This window comes from Pinus tabuliformis, chromosome 9 (genome assembly GCF_031772625.1).
Source record: "Pinus tabuliformis cultivar Carrire ecotype Pingquan chromosome 9, CPIR1, whole genome shotgun sequence".
NCBI classification, from domain to species: domain Eukaryota; kingdom Viridiplantae; phylum Streptophyta; class Pinopsida; order Pinales; family Pinaceae; genus Pinus; species Pinus tabuliformis.
Genome location: NC_142307.1, coordinates 1,530,934,261 through 1,530,953,568, shown reverse-complemented (window position 1 = coordinate 1,530,953,568; position 19,308 = coordinate 1,530,934,261). Strand labels below are relative to the sequence as shown.

The 19,308-nt window shown below is 37.6% G+C and overlaps 1 pseudogene; it reads left to right on the top strand.

The window, feature by feature from the left end:
* The first annotated feature begins 17,556 nt into the window (after nt 1-17,556).
* On the top strand, nt 17,557-18,738 carry LOC149154441 (casein kinase 1-like protein HD16 pseudogene; annotated as a pseudogene).
* The last annotated feature ends 570 nt before the right edge of the window (nt 18,739-19,308 follow it).

Sequence of the window (19,308 nt, the reverse complement as noted above, 5' to 3'; positions counted from 1 at the left end):
TCTCAATATTAGTCAAAGGTAGTTTGGTCGGTTAGGGTCGTTTACTTGTTTTTATTTAATAAATAATAGATTAATAATTGTCCTGTCATTTTAAAAGAAAAAGACAAATGTGTCTAAATGTAAAATCTTGCCATATAGGCAGAACCAAATACCTAATAGTTATGTTACTATAAGGTCTACAACTGAAAGTAACTACACAGTTTCATTAACTATAGACAGAACATATAAATGTAACATTGAAAATCAATGACAAGGTTCAACATTTTTGGATACAAGCAATAAAAAGAGATAGCGCACGAATTTAACATTCATCCATCTGTACCATCGTCTACATACTGTGAAAATATATTTTCTCTATTGTTTAAACGATTTAGAAATGACAAACAAAGTGCAGACATGTATTTTTATGTTTTTCCTCTCTTAAGAAACAGAGCACTGTAAATCGCTTGCAAGTTTCCAAGACCAGAACAGACAAGCAAGTAAACAGGCTCGCGGCCAGGAGAATGTCCACACAACGAAACAATTGAACGAAGAAAACAGAATCCGAGTATCGATTGAACAAACCAAACAAAGGTAATTCATTACGAACTGTTATACACCATTTTCTTCCTTTCCAAACGAAACATAGACAAAGAAATATATAACTTTTATTATATAAGAGTCCAGTGTTACATTGTTAAAGAAAATAGAATAAGCAGTGACCGTGAGATAGGGCAAACCCTAGTCAAGGGTTTGACATTGTGAAACCCTCGAGCCTAACCAGAAAGTTCAACCAGAACGATTTACAAATTGGAATTGTAAACAGAGGAGTGCCCAGGTCGTGTAACGACTCAAACAAGAGATAGCAAACAGTTGTCTAGGCGCAGCCCTAGAAAACTACAAACCATAGCTACAATTCAACAAAACTGTGGTGATAGAGCCTACCCGAAAGGCCCCAAAGGGTTTGCAAACCAAGTGTCGAAGCCATCCACTCCGAGGTTGAGCTCTTGACCTGTGCAACCAGAACAAGCCAATGTCAAGCACATCACGCATAATAGTGGAGCGAGCAGAGATACAATACAAGCAAGGGAAGAACATAATCTTACCTGGGAGTGCGATTGAACAAGAAACCTCGTTCTACAGAGCCACAGAACACAAGAATGACCTAAGACAAGAGGAGCGGAAATTGTTAGTTTCTAAACTAGGAGAAGGCAGAGATAAATCAAAGGAAGACAAATTACCTGAAAGACAAGCCAAGCGAGCCATTGTGCCTGAAACCTGTGCACACGGGAACAGTAATAAAACGATTTTAACAGCAGAGCAGTAACAAATTAACCAACAATAGGAAGGAATGGTTGGAAGTCTGACAAACCAAACTAGAAATCGATTCCAGGTACCAGCAGATGAAATAACCCATTGTGCCGAGGAAAACAAGAAAACTAACCTCCAGAGCGCAAAATAGGACCATACAACAAGGAATATAGTTGCCAACAACACAGGTGAGTTCGTGGAACCACATTCATTCGCAGACAGAACCAGAACAGAGCATTTCCATAGAAATCCTCGCAGAGCTCTCACAACAAAACGAAATGCTGAAAATGACAAAAATGCCAAAGGGTTTTGCGTAATGACCAAGCGGGAAACGAGGATCGAGGCAGGAGGACAGGTCAGGTTCTTATTTATGATTCTTATTAAATGATCACAACCACCAACATAAATATCCACTGATCATAACAATAATCAAAAACCAAATCATCAACCAAATCCACCTTCATCAATAGCACCGGACAAACTTGTGTTAAGTTATACGTTGGAGTGTGGGCTGGGTTCCATCAGATTGACATGTGTAAGGTGCGAAATTCATTTTTTTTAATATAAACCTAGGTAGGGAAATTTTCAGGTTATTATCATTGTGATATTCGTCGGAGCCAACAAGATTCTCGTATTATTGCCCTGCGCCATTTTCTCGTGCCTGACTTGCAACAATTTTCTGCTCACCCAATACCCCTCACATACCTTAACACTGTTGAGACATCAATGACACAAACAACCACAAGTTTACCATTCTCCAGTCTCGGAAGCCAAGCAACTCAAGTCGACTGAGAACTGTCGCTGTTATACACCTAATCTACCAGTGTTTCCCATACCAACAACCACCTGTCTTTTCCCGCCTCTTTACCCAAATTCAATTCGTACCCCTTTCGTACTCACGATAAAAGAGTCAACTCCAATCGACCAAATTCAAAATTAAATATGTTGCACAATCGAGCTTCAGCGACTTCTCCAGTAATGGAGAAGCCACACGAAGAACTGGTGGATACACATTTTGAAATATATGATCACGTCCTTAGCACAAAGGACATGTACGTTGCCATTTGATAGATTTACACCAATGTGCAAGCGGGTATGGATCTGGATAACTTGTTTAGTAGTAACTTGGTGAAAGCTGTAGTGCCCTGAGTCCGTTATTTACTAAAAATCATCACCTGGATAACACCCCACTATAATTTTGACAAATGACCATTTCTTTAGTTACAGGATCTAAGGCGATTGTGTGAGTGACTTCGAAAGCAATAGTAGCAATGCTACGCTTCCCGGATTGAATTGGACTACAAAAGCTGGAAGAGGCCACCCTCCCTGGGTATTGGAATGCTCTCACTGAAGAGCATAAATCTAAGGTGTTGGAAATATTTGCAGGAAGTGTTGTAGGCCCATCCATCAAGCTTGTAATACCTAAAGGCTCACCAATCATACTACACCACATATCAACAACTATGACCTCCTCAGAGGCCATAGATACTTCTGATATTTAGACTGATAGGGAACCCTCATCCCTCCTGATAGAATTTGAGAGTACAGAAAAGGGGTCCAAGCAAGAAATGAAGAAAGATCTCAGGGTTATTGAAAGTGGAAGGATGCCAGACACTTGATTTCTCAGTGTCTTGGATTACAAAGGAGACAAGCTAAATTTGGCAGTTCTGAAAGCTAAAGGCAAGGAGGTCCACTCTCTTGAATATTATGAAGCCACTAATATCACTTTTGATATGTCTCAAATACCCTTGTCTGACACTTACAACTTGTCAAAGGCTCTAAATGACATCATATACAATGAAGCCCAAAAGGTCCAATCATCCCTGAAAAGATTGAGAGAATACTATAGTAGGGCAGAGAAAATTTTGAAGAAAGAAAAGGTGGCAACTAGGGTGAGAATGCTGAAGATTGAAGCCTTGGAGAAAGTATTTTTGAAGATGTCTATTTCTGAGAGCTAGTTTCAAGAATATAAGCAGGTATTAGTTGAGAAAAATAAAGAGATCAATTTCTTGAGGAGACAAGGAAAATGGGAGGGCTAATCAGTCTAGACAATGGCGTTGATGGAGGTCCAGAAGAAAAAGGAGGAGTTTGTGAAGAAGTTATATGTAGTCACCCTAGAGGCACAACAATATATAGATCAAATCTTGCTATTGAAGTTAGAATTGACTAATCTAAAACCTAGGGGCAGTGTAGAAATCACTGTTATCCAGACCCCAACAGATAATTTGGTTGCAACCATGGAGAATTTGTCAGTAAATGATGAAGTCAATAAACTCATGACTTTATTGGTTGGTAGAGATGAGGAATTGGTTCAAAACCAGAAAGAAATTGAAGAATTGAATAAAGGAGTTGAGGAGTGAGAGAAGTCATTTGATTAGGTCAAGCGAGAACTGATGCTATCGGGAAGAAGAACACCTCTTGAGCAAACTTGAAGGTGACTTATCACACTATTTGGGATAAGATCACTGAAGACATGATGGATGATGAGAATTGAAAACAAATTTCTTTGTTAGAAGAGAAATGGGCTCTGGTTCTATAAGCTGGAAAGGAAGCTGACAATTCTAGGGCAGTGATGGAGAACAAACCAGAGCAATGTAATGAATTGGTTTAGTTTATTCCAACAACAAGCTAAGAAGAGATATCACTGCATGACAAAGCTTACTTGGTTTGCCAATGTAATGTGGTTTTCCAGAAAGTGAAGCTTATAAATGATATGGAAAAGAAATCAAGAGAAATGTCAGATAATCTAATGAAGATTATAGGAGACTTCGAGCCATTATTCAAAAAGGGTCTACCAAGATTCATAGATACAGATGGAAAGGTTGCACAGAATGAAGATTATCAAGTTGGGTTGGATGCAACCAGAAGTTACCGCCTAATATTTGAAAGGGAAGGAGATGCAGTGACACCCAAAGAGATCATTAGACACTTGCAACCCTCCTTCTACATTATGTTCAAGGTGAAAGAGATTCTTAGGGTATTGTAGCCTTTCGAGTACAACTCAATCATTGATTTGGCTGTTGCTATTAAAAGAGCTTGGAATTTTAGGTGTCCTTTGATGAAAGATTGGAGCTTGATCTCATCACATATTTCTGCAACCCATAAATGGTATCAAATGCAATTGAAGAAAATTGCAGCGCCTGCAACATCCACTTCCTCCCAACAAACACCATCAACATCTACAACAGGGACACGACACACCCGTTGAAAATCCACACACTCTACTGAGTCACCCACTGAATTTGAATAACAAGAAAGGTGATATTAAGAAGTGGGACCCATCTTGATAGTTGGAGGTCCACGTTGACTACCAAATTTCCAGTGGCCTAGTTTAAGCTTCTTAGTGGTTTAGGGTTAGGTCATGGGGTATTGTGCCTATAAATAGGCCCTATTTTGATGTAAAAATGGGGAAAGATTTGTTTGGAGACTTTGTCCGAATTTTGAAAATTCCACTAGGCATGTAATTTGAAGTTGGGATCAAGGATGGGTTTTGCAGTACATGACAAGCTGTCAATACTTCCTTTTGTGACTTTGTAATTCTAGTGTAATTTTGAATTTGCAATTTCAGTTTAATACAAATGCAGTTGTTCATGTCAATTTGATGGTACATATTAGTTGTTTAATGTATAATTCTATGTTATATATTATGAGAGAGTTTAATTAGTATAATGTTCATCTCATTTCTGTGATATGAATAATTTTTTTAAAGAGTATTCATGTTTCTTATGAAATATCACATGGGTTTTAATTCAAATGCAAATTTATTTTACATCTATGTTAAATAGTCTGATTCTTAAGCTCCCAATTATTGTTCTTTCCATATATGTCATCTTTTAACATTCTTATCATACCCATAATCTGTATGTCAAACCCCGAGTGTATGAATGCCTCAACCTAAAACTAGGTAAAAGAAATACACCCAATAGTATTTTTGAAGATTACAAGTGTTTCTGACATAACCCTTGAAGAAACAAATGCAAAATTAACATAAAATCAAAATTAAGAAAACCCTGAACATGAAATTTAGATGTTCCCAGGATTTGCACTGTTTTCATACCTCAGTCTGACTCTAGGGTCCCATCATCTCTTGGCACCATTGCTGGGGTATCAATTAACTTTCCTTGGGTAGAATGACATATTCCTCGTATTTTATGGGTAGGAAAAATTAGGATACAGTAGCTATGATTTCCTACCTGGAGACTCCACTATCTTTCCTCAATATACTCACTAGTATTCCACAATTACATCTAACAGATTTTTCCCACTGCGTACTCCCTGATCCGTGAACAAACATCCTTTACATTAAATTCTAGCTTCTACGAGGAGAAATACTTTGATCAACTTAGATCCAAACCTAACACTTTCGGTTTTCAATCCCGAGCATTTCGTTTATCATTACAAACAACTAAATAAGGCTTTGTAGGCAGGACCCTCAGAGACTTGCATACTAGATTCTGCCCCCTAGCCTTTTCCCATAGTGATATCTTAACTCGATCATTCATAAACTCCTCATATTGGTACACCTTCCTTGTACCCGGCACAAGAACAACCTGAAGTATAGAACCCTCCTCATATGTTTGGACCTACCATCTCATTTACACCCTCCCTAACTCCTGAAGCAACAGAGAAAATCAGGATCTTGATATTATCTGCTACTAGATGCCTTACTCTACAACATATTATGGCAGGACAAGGATAACCCTGTAGTCAACAAAACTCACCTAATCATCCATTAGCTTGGGTGGCAGCTCGATATGCACCCTTGGCTTTGCCTCATGTCTTACATGACATGTCTGAGCAATATTTGATAACTCCTACCCATATTTAATGGGGAAAAGAGAAGAACAATCGAAGAACATATCAACACTTTTAAAGATTTCACTAGTAACTTCATGGTAGAGGAAGATGATGTTTTTATGAGACTCTTCGTACAAACCCTGGAAGGAGATGTGCGGAAATGGTTTCTTATCCTGCCCCTCGCTCTCTGAACTCATGAGATGACTTAGAAAAAAACATTTTGTATGCAATGGGGCATTGAATTTCAGTATTACCTCACATAATTTTCAGTCGTTAAGAAGATATCCTCAGAGAACGTAGAATAGTTTACTAAAAGGTTTAACAAGGTGTATAACAAAATCCCAAATGAAATAAATCCTAAACCCACTGTTGCTATGTGAATTAACCTTTGAACCCGATTTCTTTGTCATGTTGAGAGAAATAAAACCCACAACCCTTGCAGACATGCAATCCGACGCAGTCAAAATAGAAGGAAACCTAACCGCTACTGGAAAATTGAGAAGAATTGAGACAGGGGATGAGAACTATAGTGTGGATCAAGAGAAGGGAAACATGAAGGACAACTATAAAAATAAAATAAAATATGAGCATAATCACTCCACATACGGTAAAGACACCGCGAAAGAGAAGATTGAAGAAATGACTAGGCTGATAAGAAATATATCCAATAAGATTGCTAGAATTGAGTCATAAGTGCCAAGTAGAAATCAAGCGCTGCCACCCCGTAATCCTAATTTCATTCATAGGCCATTCAATCCACAACAAATAAAGACAGAAAAGAGGCCCGATGATCAACCGATCCAACCCTCGTGTTGGGGCCCTAGAGTCACACTATGTTGTGTTATAATGTAGAGCCCAGGAACATCTAAGTTTGATTTTAATTCACTTCTTGGTTTTGTTTCGTGCTGGAAAATCTGTGTGTGAAAGCACCAAAAATTATTTTAATTATGCAGAGTGAGTTTCCATATATTTCCAAGTTTTAGCATTCAAGCACTTTAGTTCTTGGTGTGAGGTTTGAACAAGAGAAAACAAAATATTGCAAACGAATTTCAACAACTTAAATCAGGTTTTGTTCATGTTTTTATACATTTGTTTATGCTAGAATGAAAGTGTAAAGTTTTCTCTTAATTATGCTGGTATTTCTATGTATCTTCAAATTTGAACATCCATGCACTCTATCTTTAACATGGAGCCTTAACAAGAAAATAGAATATATAATGTGCAAATTTCAATTAGCTAACTCAATTTTTCATGTTTTGTTTTATGATTTCAATTTATTTTGAGAATTCAAGTGGGAAAGTATCAACAATTCATAAATGTTTTGCTGGGTATGATTTCCACATGTTTTCAGGTTAGAGCATCCATGTGCCTTGGGTTTGACATAAGAACAATGAGGGTTTGAGTAAGAAAAGAAAATATGGAGGGTAGATTTCAGTAAACCAAGATGAATAATTAAGAATTCATTCCTAGCCTATTGATATCCAATGAACAATTGAGCAATTAAGAATTCAATTGTGAAAAACACAGGAATTAGAATTTATGCATTTTCATTTCAACCCATGTAAAAGTTTACCAAAATAACAAATATACTCTTCACAATCTTGATAAAATTCACAAAATTAAAGAAAATAATTTTACAGATTCAGAATTCTCTTTAATCCACACAATTACATTCACATTCCATACAAAATCAGGTTTATAACATGATTTTCCATGAAAAACTTCTGTAATCGTATTAATATGGAGAAAAATTCAAATTACAAGGTGGATTTTCAAAATTACAAGAATAGAAGCACTCACGTCCCAAGACATAATTTAAAATTCCTCTCAATAACTTTAAAAATCCCCAACAATTCTAGAAAATATTTGACAGAGTTTCCCTACACCAGAAATTTCTCTTTCATTACATCAAAATGAGGCCTATATATAGGCTCTTAAGACTCAACACCCTAACCCTAAACTACTATTAGTTTTCAGTAACAACTAGGAATCTTTACAAAACTGCCTAGTTGTTCAGTAACTGAATTCTTCTAGAAATTTCCAGAAATGTGCCCATTGTAGGGTGTATCCCAGTTGCCTTGGTTGTGGTGTTCTAATTTGCCTTCATTATGTGCTGTCTGAAGGGTGTGAATGGTCTAGCTAAGGCACACTGGGGTCTACCTTGGCTGTGCCGATGTCGGTGCCAATGGCTGAGGTCATACCTTCTGTTGTTGTCCTGATCTAGAACTGGAACTTGTCGCCATCGGTGATGCCTGTGGCATAGCTTCTCCAACTTGAGATTTAGTAAGGGGCCTTTTTGTAGACAATCTGTAAAGGTCCATCAACTCCTTCCATTCTTTTCCAATCAAAATCGCATGTTTTTGCATCCAAAATGGCTCCATCTAAGTTTGTGTCTGCATCATAATCAACTAGCCCTTGTTCTCTGAAAATGGTCTTCAAAATAAACAAGATTTCAAAATAGTCTGAATACAGATTCACAGTATCCTTTCCTTGAAGAGGACAATCTTCGTCCTCGAAACCTTTCCGATCATTTCCATCAAACTCTTCATTAGGGACTCCTTGGCATATATATCTCCATTTCCATAAAAAAGGTGGAAATTTATTCTTGTGTAGAATTCCACACCTATCTTTGAAGCTCTGCATGTCTTTTAAGATCATCTCCGCCTTCTTATCTACTAATGTTACCAACTTTTGCTTCCTCCTCATTTGGTTAGCTCTTGAAACTAACCTGGATCTATCAAGTTTTCCTTTTGTAATGTCCTCCTTGGACATACGTTTAAGGAATTTTACTATTGCTTCAACTTTAGCAGGGAAGTCTCCTATATTGTTCTTTATTGTATTCATCTCCTTATGTGCTCTTTTGACAACATTTATCTTTTCCTATAGCAGCTCGATATGGTCCTGATTTTTATCTACCATTTTAATTATTTTGTCCCAAATGATTATTCTAGTAGCTTTAAATGAGGATTTGCTTGGGTGTTTTCTCCTCAGTACCTCCAACTTTTCTTCAATTTGCTGATACAACTGCTTTAGATATAACTCCATTTTTAAAAATTCCAATTCACTTTCGTTTTCCTTCAATTCTTGCTCTCGACTGGAGAGCAGAGCTTGTAACTTCTTAGCTGTAACACCCTCCTCCCACATCTACCCGAGTAACCAACCAACCGAGGTAAACATGCGGCGAGAGGTTACTATGATTGGATTTGACCTCCTATGTGAGTTTAAGGAAGTGGAATCGACAAAACAAGACCGTTATAGACCTCCCTCAGGTGCTTCAGGACCCCCAGAAGCTAATCCACCACTCTAGGTGCCCAACCCATGAGTTAACCTAGCATTTCAATGAATTAAAACTAGAGTCGCTCCCATGACAAGGTATGCATGCGACTGTAAACCTATAGTCACTACCATAGTGCCTACAAGGGAGAGATTGCAGTGTCTTTCAACTAGTTCTGTGCCAGAGACTACGAGATTTAAGCCACTTTTTCAAGGCTAGTCTCCAAACCAATGCCTAGAACTTGATGAAACTTCCAAAGACGATAAATGACACCAAGGAAAATCCTCTAACACAAAACTTGATCAAGGGCTTGACCTAACCAAGCCTAACCATGACAGAGATTTTGTCGAACACTTAGTAAATATGCAACCTACAAGTGTAAATAACAGATTTGAGCATAGGCATCTCATACTTATCCGACAATCGCTGTAAACCATTGTTCACTCGTGTCATTCGCTGCATATTCATCTATTAGGTCATAGACACATTATCCATTCATTTACAAGTGAAAACATGTTGAGACCCAAACATAACTGTTATCATAAAATGTGCATGTAACCAACATAATAGGAACATAAATACAATAAACATATCAACCATCAAAATCCATATATATATCAGTACATTTTTAGATGAAAATCAATGGACTGAATTTCTCATTAATCAATGCAATGAACCAACTGGTGATGGGACTAGCACGTTCCATTCGACTATAGATTGGCTGAGCCAAGTCTCTCTTCAGCCAATCACCCCTGTGCCATATTCCAAGCATGAATGTGGGACTCATGGAACACAACAAAAACACCAATCAATGTGGATGCCATCGGAGTTCTCCGCCTATATTGTGAGGAATTTGAGTGCCTCCTAGTCTCTTAGGCTTTACCATGCATCCGCAGTTCGATCCAGAGATCACTAGGCCCTACACCGAGACATAATCTCCAAGATTTACTGTGCATTCCATCCCGGAATCACTAGGCCCAATGGAGAGAAAATCCACCTCTTGGCTTTACCGTATATCCCGCCATTCACCGGCAAGGATTCCTATGCCCACTGACGCACACAATCTGGCTTTACCGCAACCCACAGTGCGGTTCAAGGGTTACTAGGATAGTGGCTTCGTGCATCCTCATTCCAGTTCAGGGACCAATACACCACGTGTTTCTCAATTCGGAGATTCACTCCACTCAACTTCGAATCCAATCCGACCATCCCACATGAACCGAATGAGAGAACCCATGTCATCAAAGCTATCAGGAAATAGTAAGGCTAGGTTGAAAATATTGTCACACCTTGCAAAACCCATGCCATGGTAGAAAAGAAACACATGCAATCCCATGCATGCCAAATCTAGTAAGGAAAATACACATGAAATTCGATATCTATAATGAAGCCTGTTGTAGTTGCTTGATCCTGCCTTTCCCTGCTTGATCTTTGCTTCCTCTTGCCTTCTTTGCATTTCTTGCTCCAATGCCAAAGTGCTCCAAGAAAACTCTGTCTCCAAGAGTATGAGAGAGAGAGAGAATAATGAGAGAGCTCCAAAGCTAAACTGATCAAGCCTTACTCTAAGTAACATGTCAACTCATCCTCATAAGCCTCTCTAAGGCCTCTAATTTCTTCATTTTCCATTATTTTCCTTCATTTTCCTCCTCACATGCACCCTGTGACCTTTCACTTTCATTTTCTCCTAATTTCCATTATTTTCATAAATAAATGTGCCAAAAAACTTTTTTGCCTCTTTAATACCTTAGCCATTGCCTTTGTCAATTTCCTTAACCATAAACAACTGAATGAACACCCACTAAGATGTCCTGCCCACCATTCAACTTGGAATACGTGTCCCATCATCCATGGTATTTATATATTTTTACATGGAATTTTCACCAGGGTTATTTCATTAACATCTTCTGACATTACCATAGATTCCACCTGCCTGGCTTGGGTGTCAGGTGTCTAGTGAGACTAAGATGTCTCTCTTGTTTTCTCTTTCATTCGCTAGAGTTATGCCTCTAGTAGCACAATTTGATCCTTATACTCGTTCTTTGTTCTCATGCCATGCAACTTCTTCTTCAACTCCTAATTTTCCTTCTTCACTGCTGCTAGTTCATTGGTTTGCATAGGGTGTGCATCTTAGATCTTCCACTGATTTTTCATTGCAGCTATCTCTCTGTTCTTGTCCTCTAATGTGGTCTTATATTGCTTAAAGTCCCAAGGGTGTGTGGCTAGGTGCGTGATCTTGTCTTTTAGATTCTTTATTTGATTTTCCTTGATTTACACACCATCCTCTCGTACTTTAGCTAGCTACTTGCCTTGTTGTAGATTTCTTGTAGTTTCAGGCAGTATCATTTGTCCTATGCATATGACTATGCATCATATGGGTTACTTGCATATCTAGCTCCATGAGGTCCATTGATGAGACTTGGTCAACCAACAGGGACATCTGGTGCACCTTATAGTCTTCCATGGATTTGACTATCTGAGCATCAAATTGCAAAACTGCTATTCTGAAAATTCCTTTCTCATGGTCCAAGGAACTCTTCACTTTCAACCTAGGAAGTGGCTAATTCTCACCTACCCCTATGTCTCTTTTCCTCTCCTTGTATGCATGCTTTACCATTTCTTGATATTGCTACACAATGGACATTTGTTCAGGTTTCGAGGTCTCACCTAACTTTGCTGCTTCAGGGGTCGACATGGTAGAATCCAAGTGTTCAATAATGAAGGTCCACTTAGCTGTGTTTGCCAATTGTCTATTGTACAACACTAGAGCTTGGGATTGTGCCCTCTTCTTCATCACTTTCATCATCTTCATCCTCTTCTCCTGCTTGTTTCCCCTTGAACCTCTTGGAGCTATGCTCATCCCCTTGGTCTATGTCCATGGCTTATAAAGCACTCCTTTTCCTTCCCAAGAGGTAGGGCGTACTTGATTCTATGGAGAGTAAGATGGCCTTGAGTTCTTCCCATGTGGGTTTGTTAGCACAATTTTCTATGATGGGGTTAGGATCATGCTTGTGTTCTTCTCTTTTTGTCCTTCCTTTTCTCATATATAATATAATGAGTGTCATATTTCCATGCTTGTGCTTGTTGGAAGTCAAGGGTTTTGAGAATGTTTTACACTGTACTCGAGACACTCCTTGTTCTCACCAAAAATGGGCTCACTTCATGAGCAAGATGGAAGGTCACAATTGCCTTCTGGGAGGAAAAATGTACATTGTCACTACATAATCTCTGCCTTATATACTCTAGCAAAAAGTATGGTGAGTTAGAAAGGTCGGTCATTGATAGGGCCTTCCTTCAAATCCATACATTCTTATTACAATGTATTTCTCAAAAAGATACTAGTCACCTACCCTGGTATCGTGAGTACTCTACTATGTGTCCTCGAGGAACTTTGGGACTCTGGGCAAGGGTTCTCCATGCAACAAGGTGTACACAATGGGCATAAAGGATGACACATAATCAAGGAAATCTTTGTTCTTCTTAGGGCTTCTTACTAGGGGAAGCCACTACAAAACAAGCGATATGACATATTTCTCATTGACCATGTTGAGCTTCAAGTCTTTAAGGTGTTGAAATTCCAATGTAAGGGGGAATTTCTTAACAGGATAATTACTTGTGAAATTATTTAATGTTTCTCTTTTATTTTCCTTATTCTTCAAACAATTACCATTTAAAATAAGAAAATAAAGATCATAGTGCACAAAAGAGAAGAGACACCATAAATTAGGCTCCAAGCAAGGGAAAAACCCCACAAAAGGGGAAAACCCAACAACAATCCTTCTCGTATAGAATCAGATCAAAATGAGATATCCAGGATCAAGACCAAGACCCAAAATTGCCACCAAAATGTCAAGTCAAACCCTCCTCCAATTCGCCTCCAATGTTAAGTCAAATATGGTCAAACTATCCCAAATTTGGTCAACTCCTATAATTTCGGCCCCTGAAATTTCAGGCTTGCAGTAGCACAAAAAAAAGTTCGTCCTCCAAGTATGAAATTTGGTCAAGAAAAAATATATCATCTTTGACTTCAATTCTCTCTCCTTTGACTTTTGCTTTTTTCCTCCTTCACATGCTTCAAATGTAGTTCTTTTGTGTGATTTTTCTCCAAATGAGTCAAACCGTTTCTTATATATAACTGTATAGGAGGGTCAAATAGGTGGCTCTTGGAAGCCGAGGTTGATTTGTTCCAAGGAGGGTCGACTTTGACCATTTTGGTGGACTTTGACTCAAAATACATTTTTTTTGACTCATAATAAATTCTTTTTGACTCAATTGACTTTATAAGCATGAAGAACATGCTTCGACCAAAAATAAATTTTAATAATAAATATGTCAATGATAAAAATAACATTTTACTACATTATGAAAAAAAACACTAGTTATATTTTTCAACACTCCCTCTTAACTATGGAGGTATTCATAATGACACAACAAGATACTCTCAAGTTGAATTATTCATATAAGAAAGGATCCCGATTGATAAGCATCAATGATGATTTGCATCATCATAACTAACATTGTCAGAATAGCAAGGCCTTGATTAATAAGTTCTATCTCTCCATTATATCACATCACAACAGCCTCTCTAGGAAAATACCCCATCCAGAGGCATAAATTTGGACACAACCGCCTCTCTAGGCACATATCACATTCGGATGTTCACTAGGTATGTCCTCACATGATTATTTCCTAAACCATGTTGCAATACTTGACACCATGAAATATCGGTCCTCAAGACTATTCTTATCTTAGATCAATGCACTTGGCTTATGGCAGTTATTCCTAGTCACAATATAGGTCTTCAAAGAATATCGATCCTAGATGCTTAAATAATCCACCATTCTCCTTACCAGTGCCTTTACTAGGATTACGGTTGTTAGTCCTGGCTATAGTACATGACACATCGAGAATACGGTGTCCACCCTCACTCCCTCTCAACCAGGGAGGAGGTCCTCACTCCCTCAACCAGGGAGGAGCCATTCAAAAGCCTAAGCTTGTGTTAAAAATACTCATCCTCTTTAATGAAAATGAACTTCATCAATACATCGAATACCTGTTCTTTCGTGGAGATCTATTGTAGCTTCTTAGTTCCTATTTGCATCGCATCATAGCGAGCTTCTACCTTTCTGGTTTTTTGACAATCTTCATGCGTCATTGAATCCAATATGTCATCAAGTAGTTCATCAAACACCTTATGGAGCCAAACTTCTTCACAACTGATTACACAAGCCTTTACATCTTCTTTCTTTGTATTGCAACAGAATTTTGCTTCTTGCTCTTCCAAGAAATCATATCAGCTCCCAATCATCAGTAGTATCTCTATTAGCATCGATACCTAGATCTGTCATCTTTTCTTTTGATCACAAGATTCTCTGGGTTTTTTTGCCAAACTTCAAGTAATATTGTATTCATTGAAAATCTGACATCTCCCTCTTTCCAACCGAGGTAAGTGAACTTCTTCCCTTTTATTTTGTCGTCTAATCGACTTCTTTGAAGCACACTTCAAACTGCTTCCTCCTTAATCTTCATGCTTTGCCACATTCTTCCAATTCTTGCATCTGCTAGTCAAGTTTAGATAGTAGTTGTCTTGACCTGCAAGATTTATTAGAATACTAAGAACAAATATAGGCAAAGTACAAAGATAATAGCAATAGTAGTAATCAAGGGGATGTAGAGTACTTATCTTTTTTAATAAAGTCAATTCACTCTTAGTCTTGGACTTGTTCACCAACCTTGTCCCCATATCAACATGATGTCGTTCCTGTCATTCCCAAGAGCTAGTTTTTTTTTTAATAGTGGAAACGATTAGTTACGGTTTTGTTTCTAGGGTTCTTCTTAGTCCAAAATTTTCTAGGGTTTTCAAACTCTAGATGCCAAAGTCTTCAAGACTTGTCATCTTATAAATTGCATGTTCTACATATACAAACCCTAGAGATGTCATTAGTAAGCTCTCTATGTATAGAATTCATTTCATCCTTAATCTTACTCTTTTATATACAAGGAAATACTTCAAATGATAATATAGTAGGGATCATTCAAATGTATCTACACATACTTTTTATATGATACATTAATATCTTTGAAGAGATCATTATCTTGGCATCACTACTATTGATTGCAAATGAACATAGTTTACACATACCTCTTTAACTTTACCTGTTCATATTTGCAAAGATCTGGTCTTTGAATTTTCTTCAGTTGATATCTTCTTCCAATAGAGATCGTACCACTGAGATATATTTGGGCTTTCAAGATTCAATGTTAGATAGACAAGCTTCATGGTTTAGTTCATCCTTCCTTTATGTATAGGCAGGGAGTCTTGAGATTTCATATAAGTAGGGAGTGGTATAAGTATGGATGCTGCACTTAATTGCATAACATAGATGAGATTTCATATATTATCCAGTCTTAGTTCTTCCACAAAGCTTCTCAAAGTCTTTGCCTTTGATTACGAAGTTTCAGTCTCTTTCATAGATTATATACCACAACAAGGTGACCTTTGTACATGTCATAAATTTCTGTCTGTAAAAAATCGCAAATTAACGTCCCTCATTTCCTTTCGTATAACCACAAAACTATATGCGTCAGAACCTTGCCCTTATGTCTCAGATGTATGTGATGGTAAGTTCCAATTGTAATGACAATGGATTGTCAAGAAGTTTGGATGCTTGCCTCGATTTTTTTTTTTGAATTATAGTTCCTTAACTTGTATAGTTCCACAAATATTTAGATCTCAGGTATTATGGTAGAAATCAAATGCCACTCAGAAAATTTTGATCCTCAAAAGAATGATCCTTCACATGTCGCAGAGAGAAGGTGCCACTGAAGTCTGTATGTCATAAAATTTTCATGTCACATCCTCATTATTTTATTCTCCATAAAATGTTGTATACTATAGTGTCATAGAGATCTTGGATGCCACCACATAAAGATCGATTTCGTCACAGGTGTTGTAGCCAAATCCTGCAAGGTGGAAATGGTAAAGGTTTTTCAAGCAAAATTCATGGAATGCTGAAAGGAAGGCGCCGAGTCTTTAAGTTGTTTGCTACTCTGTAAGGACAATATTTTCTTTGGAGCCTCTAATATCACGTCACGAATTTTAACAAATTTTGTTTTTAATAAAATGAATTTGGGGCAAAGGTTGAATTTTTATGAGCAAATTTCTGCTCTCGACCTCTTATGCAAAGGTTCTTTTCATAACCTAAAAGAAATTATTGGGCTCGAGGTCCAGTCCACAAGTCAACTTTGCCAACTCATAAGCCAAGCACCAAGTCCATTAATTGACAGTCACCAAGGGTAGCGCCCACACAAGGCGCCAAGAGGGAAGCCCACCAAGGAGTTGGAATTAGTGCTCAACGCATCGATATGTCCCATGGTCCTTGAAAGATATAAACCCCATAAAAGGCATTCACCTGGTCGATGTGGGACAATTCCTATGACGTAATATATATATATATATATATATATATATATATATATATATATATATATATATATATATATATATATATATATATATATATATATATAAAATAATAATAGAGGTCGAGTTTTCTGCACATACATTATAACAAGACTCCTATTGGAGAGGCAACTAAACATGGAAGACTAAATATAAATGGACTATTATGTGCATTCATGAAGGCATTATTAATTCCATGGTATAACAAGTACCAACGTTAGGCATCTTTAGAAATTGACTCTCCTTCATATGTAAAGATGGTTCGTGCAAGAAGTGTGCAATTACTTGTTCGACCATTCACTGATGGGGAAGTTGTGTTCCATTGCTCGATCACTTTTATTATGAAAAGAAGTGCATGTCAAATCAATTGATTTATGCTCCAACTTCTGAATTCCAAGCCACAACAACTTCAATAAATAAATGTGTTTAATTACAATTGGCTAATCCTAGCCAAGGTTATTATTACAAGAAAAACACCTATAAGATCTTCCGAAGCAACGTACTTACAAACATAAAATAGAAAACATTAGTTCAAGTTTCTACCAAACGTACTTAGCTAGAGGCATTCAAGGAACTAAAAGCTCTAGCTTTAAAGATTGAATGAAGCAGCATGGCTTACCAAACAAAGCTTGGGAGAAATATGAAGAAAAAAAAAAACATGCTACTTCACAATCTTCACAGGTATGGACTCTGAATGGTGCACATACTTCACTTTTCACATATCCAAACAATGAAGATGGCACCATTGTTGCTTCCTTGGAAGATATCTATTTCTGTAGTTTCTCATTCAAGATGGATCAATTCCCCACCTAGTTTCGGTAGAGGTTGCAATTATGGTCCTCCATGTGAAATGGAAAGTTTACAATACTCTTGGTCAAAGTCATAGAGTAGCCCAGGTACACTATAAAGGTCTTCAAGGAGAGTATTATGTTATGGTTGTGGATATGCTAGTTCCAAGCCTATGGGATGTTTGGAATACTTCTAGTCAAGCGATGTCAATTGAGATGGTAGCATGCATTGTTGTTAAAGTTGTTTCCATATTGGAAAATATGCACTCAAGAGGATATGTCCATGAGGATGTGAAGCTTGAAAACTTTTTGCTTGGTCCACTAGGGACGATAGATGAAAGGAAAATTTTCCTTGTTAATCTTGGGTTGGCGTCAAGATGGAGGGACAACTCCACGAGGTTGGATGTAAAATATGATCAAAGGTCAGATGTATTTAGGGGAACTGTTCAATATGCCAGTGTACATGCTCATTTAGGGAAAACTGGAAGTAAGAAAGATGATTTTGAGTCCCTGGCTTATATGCTTATATTTCTTCTTTGAGGGAGTTTACCTTGGCAAGGATACCAGGGTGACAAGAAGGGTTTCCTAGTTTGCAAGAAAAAATGGCCACATCCCCAGAGATGTTGTGCTTCTTTTTCCCACTGTCGTTTAAATTAGTTCTGGAATATGTGGTGAATTTAAAATTTGATGAAGAGCCCTATTATGTGAAATATATTCCCCTTTTTGATGGAATCGTTGGTCCACATCCAATTGTTAGGCCAATAAACACTGATGGAGCTATAACTATTGGTCAAAAGAGAGATAAGATGACTATGGAAGAAAATGATGTTGAGCAACCTAAGAAGAAGGGTCGGCCTGGTATGCATGCTACACAATGGATCAATATTTATAATGCTTAGCGACCAATGAAACAAAGATACCACTATAATGTGGTTGATACAAGACTTGCACAACACACTGAGAATTGAAATGAAGATGGTATTTTTATAAGTAGTGTAGCTTCTTGTTCAAATTTGTGGGCTCTTATTATAGATGTGGGAACTGGATTCACTACAGAAGTTTATGAGTTTTCTCAGTTCTTTCTTTACAAGGATTGGATCATGGGTATCGTATCACTGCAACTGCAGTAACATGGGACTAGGAAAATTTTGTTTTGAGTGTTCCTAGACGAAAGCCTACAGATGAAACTTAGGAGACACCTTGTGTTCCTAAACGAAAGCCCGCAGATGAAACTTAGCAGACTCTTTGTACATCTGCATTTTTGAGTACTCATGTTAAGGAAACGTGGGTTAAGAATCTATATATTGCTTATGTTTTTATGACCACACAATATCGTGAAGCACCAATTGTTAAGTTCTCTGATCTAAGCCTTTGATGCTTCTACCTTGTGCATACATAGAAAATAATTTATTCAAATTTTTTTCCAAATGACTTCCCTCATGCATATTTCTATGGAAAGGAGGAGGCCGATGAAAAAACAATTTAATTTACCACAAAATGTAGGGGTAACTGGCTGCGTACGCACCAAAATGGTGCACCATCACAAGCCAACTCACTTTCTCAAGTGAATAATAAGAGGATTGATTTGTAAAAGGAAAAAAGCAGGGAAGCTAGTGGTCCCATAGACTATAACTAGTCTCGTGGATGTTAAAATTTCATTCATTCATTCATTAAAGAAATTGATGGTTGATAACATTGTA